This window comes from Notothenia rossii (genome assembly GCF_949606895.1).
Source record: "Notothenia rossii genome assembly, chromosome: 8".
Lineage (NCBI taxonomy): Eukaryota > Metazoa > Chordata > Actinopteri > Perciformes > Nototheniidae > Notothenia > Notothenia rossii.
The window spans coordinates 9716816-9722216 of record NC_136906.1 but is presented as its reverse complement, the minus strand read 5'-3'; the positions used below and the strand labels follow the sequence as shown (position 1 = coordinate 9722216).

The 5401-nt window shown below is 41.1% G+C and overlaps 1 gene segment (V, D, J or C); it reads right to left on the bottom strand.

Moving 5' to 3' along the window:
• Positions 1-389: 389 nt before the first annotated feature.
• LOC307015288 (Ig kappa-b4 chain C region-like) lies at positions 390-2336 on the bottom strand. The segment is given in 2 exons: positions 1676-2336; positions 390-871 (listed from the first exon to the last, which is right to left on the bottom strand).
• Between the last annotated feature and the right edge of the window lie 3065 nt (positions 2337-5401).

Genomic DNA, 5401 nt, shown 5'->3' with positions numbered 1-5401 from the left:
CTTTAAGGTCATCTCAATTTAGATTCAAGTTATATAACTGTATGCAGATGATATCCTGCTTTTCATTTCTTAACCTGAATGTCTTTTTCTTATTGAGTCAGATGTCCAGAATGAATTCAGGGTATATTTAACAACGCATGAACATAACATAGAGAATACATTAAACATTAGTTATAAGAGCTTTGTGGTTTACCATTTAAATGTTCCTGCTAAGGTTATTGGAACTAATTAATAACATAGACAGAACCAAAATGAATGCGGAAGTACATCAACAGTCTAACAATTATTAACAAGTAATCTGGAAAAAATGTATGATGAATTTTGTGAATTAATGTGAAAAAGGTCCCTTTTATATAATATATCTCACAGAAAGGGAATCAGAACACATGTCACTTTTATAATACACACATTAATCTTTATTGTTTTAAAATGTTGAAACCATCGACACAAGCAAAAACAGGTTGATGTTGAAACATGTCCTGAGAGCCAGAGAGCAGACTGAGAGCAGTGTGAGAGAGAAAGCAGAGTCCCAGTGAGTCCGCTCAGGACTGGGAACACTGGTCTCTCCTCAGTGTCTCTGAGAGCGGAGTCTGGGAGCCCTGGGTGGCCTCACAGGTCACAGAGACCACCTTCCTCCACTGGTCTGCAGAGAGCCTCAGGGTGCTGCTCCAGCTGTAGTGGGCGTCCTTCTCCAGCACACCGGGGCTCCTGCTCACCTCCCAGCTGCTGCTGCTGCTGCTGCCGTCCACCTTCCAGGCCAGACTCCAGTCTGAGGGGAAGCCGTTGTTGGCCAGGCACATGAGCGTGGCCTTCCCCTGCTGCAGCTCTTCTGTGAAGGGAGCCAGCACCGTCAGGGTGGGAGGGACATCACCTAGGAGACACCAATCAGATTAGAGGACGGGGAGCACACAGCTGTCAATCAACCAGCAGACACTGGGACACCTTTACTGTGAGAGCGTTTCTCCTTTAAGGAGTTTCTGTCAGATGTTGGTTCTGCTCCATCAGTCTCTCACTCACACATTGTTTCACTTCCCTTAAAGAAGCCTCTCATGCAAATCAGCACAGACACACTTCACACATAATCACCTGAAATAGGTCAGACTACACTAGGAATAAAGTACAACATTAGGAAGCATTTAAAAAGTTGTGGTCAAAATCCTCCAAAACCTGAACTCTGCAAACCATTATTAAATTATTTACTGGATAAATGAACAAATACGGGAAATGGAGCAATACATTGAGCTTAATGTGAATCTCAATCACTACCCAGTTTCACAAACTTTAAAATAATGTCTGAAAGAATTCAACACATTTTTTAATATCCATCGTTATCTTTACTCTGTTTAACTGTATATGAAAACTGTATTTGTAATTTCTTTGAAAACAGAGGGGAGAACCGAGATAGAAACATTTAAAATAAGTTGAGGTAAAATTAGCAGTTTTATCATTTCACATTTGAAGCTGTTTAAATGACAGTATGTTGGGAATGTATAAAGACATTTCAAGAAAAGCTGCTCCAACTTAGGCTCAATGATGAAGAGAAATAAAGACATGAATACTAATACTATCTAAACATTACGATTAAAATAATAAAAATCTATCTCTCAAACATTCTAACACAGAATTTAAAACATCTCTTAACAACATCATATTTAGTTTTTGTGCAGAAACTTACTTCCAACATCCAGTCTGGTTCCTCCACCAAAAGTCAACCACAGTGATACAAAGTCATTGAGCCGCCGTACAAAAACCTCTCACTGTAGAGAGACACGGCTCTCTGACTTTGACTCACTGAACTAAACCTACCAGCCCTCAAGAAGCTACTTCACCATTAAAGGTGGAAATTATGATTTATTCTCTGTTCAATGTTTAACTCTCATGAAAACATTTAAACTTCTTTTGCTGGAGGAAAGCTAGCCTCTGAGTGCAAAATATTTGAGAAGAATTTATACAATGACATGGAGAGGCAACTATTTCTCTTAGTTTGCTTAATAAAAAGTACAACAAAAGAGAGATTGCTCTTATAAATGAATACTTGACTTACTTCCAACATCCAGTCTGGTTCCTCCACCGAACGTGTACCACAGTGATACAAAGTCATTGAGCCGCCGTACAAAAACCTCTCACTGTAGAGAGACACGGCTCTCTGACTTTGACACAAACAAACTCACCAAACACATCCACAGTTTACCCACTTTATATAATCACTGCTTCAAATGTTTGAAACAGATTCACAAACTATGGAAAAGTATCTAATGTTTCTTTTGTGAACCTTTTAAACCTTTAAAAGGAATATTAAGTTGTTTCTTAAGTTTCAACATTGAGATGATTCTTTCAAAAAACGAATTGTTCACAAAATATGTTTTTTTTACGATTTGATCAACTTTTTCATCAAAGTAATTGAACACTTAAATGAAACAATACATGTCTAATAAAAGCTCAACATGTTAAACTTCCAAATGTGCATAATTCCCATAAATACATGTTTGTTTGTCCATCAGGATTAATAATAAACCTCCATTTAGTTTTTCCTAGGTGGTATTGATTATTTTGGGTTATTAATTTGAGCTTTTTAATGAAATGAACTGCAAGAAAATGTGTCCATTGAACTTAGAGCCTCAAACAAGTGAGCGCTGACCCATTCCTGATCCATCCTCTGACCGAGAGATGGATCCATTGATGAACAGCATCATCAGAGTAATCCAGGTCCCTGTTGGAGTCAGTCAGAGCATTTCCATAGAGAGACACTTTGCATCAGCAGCACCATGCTCCAGTGCTCTGGGACACTTTATAGTCCTGAGAGTTGAACACTGGATGACTGACAGCTGTCCTTCATGACAACAGAAGCCACAGAAATCCTCCTCATCAAGAACATGACTTTGATCTGCGTCCTCATCTGGACTCTCCTCTGCTGCTGCTTCACAGGTAAAGTCCAGAGAATCAAACTCCTCTCCTCTGTGAACATCCGTCCCTCTGAAATGAAGCGGACAAAACCATGACGCTGCTTTATGTCTTTGTCTCTGTATCCTCAGAGTCCAGAGGCCAGTACACGTTGACTCAGTCTGCAGCAGTGAGCTCTGCTCTGGGACGCTCCGTCTCCATCACATGTAAGACCAGTCAGGGGGTTTATAATGGGAACCGTTTAGCCTGGTACCAACAGAGAGTTGGAGGAACTCCTAAACGGTTCGTTTACTATGCTACCACTCGAGCATCAGGGATTTCAGACCGTTTCACAGGCAGTGGATCAAACTCTGACTTCACTCTGACCATCAGTGGAGTCCAGGCTGATGATGCAGCAGTTTACTACTGTCAGAGTTTCCATTACCCCAACAGTCAGCATGTGTTCACACAGTGAAAAAGCGTCGTACAAAAACCTCCCTCAGTCAAACAGGAACTGAACTGACTGCTGCAGCTGGAAGCTATACTTCACTGAGGACACACACACACACACACACACACACACACAGGGGCGTAGCTGGAAATTCTGGGCCCCATGAAAGAATCTATTTGTGGGCCCCCAATCCATGCGAGTGCGCATTAGCGCGCACGCTAAAAAAAATGTGGCCATTTATTTATTGATGAAAACGCATAATATGGTTTTTACCTATACATTCGGATCAGCAGTTCAGCACCAGTTCAGGATGTCGCATTGCGTTCATCTTCAATGAATGGACCAATGCAATAGTCTACCAAACAACCTTGAGTTGCACTAGCTAGGCATATTTCCCCCTATTCTTGTGACAATGTTTTCTGATACTCAACATACAAAAGCTGTTACTTGTCCTGTCTCTCTGTAATCCCATCTCCAACACAAATAGTCTACTCAAGCACACTATTAGGTTGACAGACACTTACATTTTGATGTGCTCTGTAGTATACAATCGTTCCCTGCTTGGATATACCTTTTACGAAGCAGATTTTGAACTGTCGCGGGCAGAGCACTAGCTTTTTTGCTGTAGCGGCCGGGTTGCTGCCTTTCTCAGCAGAGTGCTAAAGCCCTACCTGTTACACGCGCAAGTAATTCGAGGAGGCGCGAGTGACAAGTGTTGAGTTATTGGTGGGGACAATTCAGGATTCTTGGATACTGGTGGGGTCAGAACCTTGCGTCCACCCCCAAAACGACACGATGAAACCCAACCTCGAAAACCCTGTTGAAGTTAATGAACTGTAATGGACTGCAAGAAATCAACATGCACTGACTATCAACTTTATCTTCTGTCTATTTAATTGAAAATTACACCCAATACAGGAATGAACAAACAAAAAATCTCAACATTCTTTGACTTATTAAATTAAGATTTGAACAACACAAGGACAAAAGTATAAATTAACTGAAGATTTGAACATAATTATAAAACAATAAACTCTCAGGACATGAACACACTTACAGCAAACAATGAAAAATGTAGTGCGAGAGGACTATGCATCAGATAGTAATTGTTCACAATGTGGGCTGTAGCCTGTCAGCTTACTATAGGGAAACATCCCACAATCCTGTCATAGACTGGATTTTTATTCCTAAATCCCGAACGCCAATCGCCGGACCTTCTTGGTGGCAAAATCTTTTACGAGCTCTTTGAAATCAAGTGACAGAGCCAGCTTGCTTTCAATCGATAACATTGCAAGGCTGTTCAACCTCTCTTGCGACATGGTAGATCTTAAATAGCTCTTGATAAGTTTCAACTTACTAAATGATCTTTCACCACCAGCTACGGTAACTGGGAGCGTCAAGAAAATTCTGAGGGCAATGCAAACGTCTCCAAAAATGCTCTGGAGTTCCATCTTGTATATTGCATTCAGTAGATCAAGAGAGCTACAATCAGGGGGGAAAGTGGCAGAAAATATTTTATTGAGATGCCTTATCTCACTCTCAAACTGATCTGTGAGATCCTGTGAGTATTTCTCCCTCAGTGGCTGACACACAGAAGCCATGACACTGTCACTCAACTTCCCAATTTTAAGTATGGCAGCAAATTCTTCAACAATATTTGCTGTTGTTTGGAACCGAGTGTCCAAGTCACTCATGATCTGGTCCATGGCAGTGAGAAACACAGTGTTACGGAATGTTGTTTCTGGCCTATCCTCCTGACCTGTTCCTTCAGCAGTTTCATCATGAAACCTCTTCCTCCTCCTCTCACGGCAAAGTTCTTTTTTGAAATGAGGTGGAACCTCCATTTCCTTAGCTACCATGCCTCAGACAGAATAGCATCCCATCCATTTCTGAGAGTCTGCATCTCATCTCTTAGTGCACCAACATTACCTGCCTCCACCTCTATTGAGATTTTCCCTGACTGGAGTATCACATTTCTGTCATCAATAGATTGCAATACTTTCACCCAAATGGTGAGAAGGACAATGGCATCAAATGACATGAGGTAGTTCCTCAGACCAACAGCTTCAG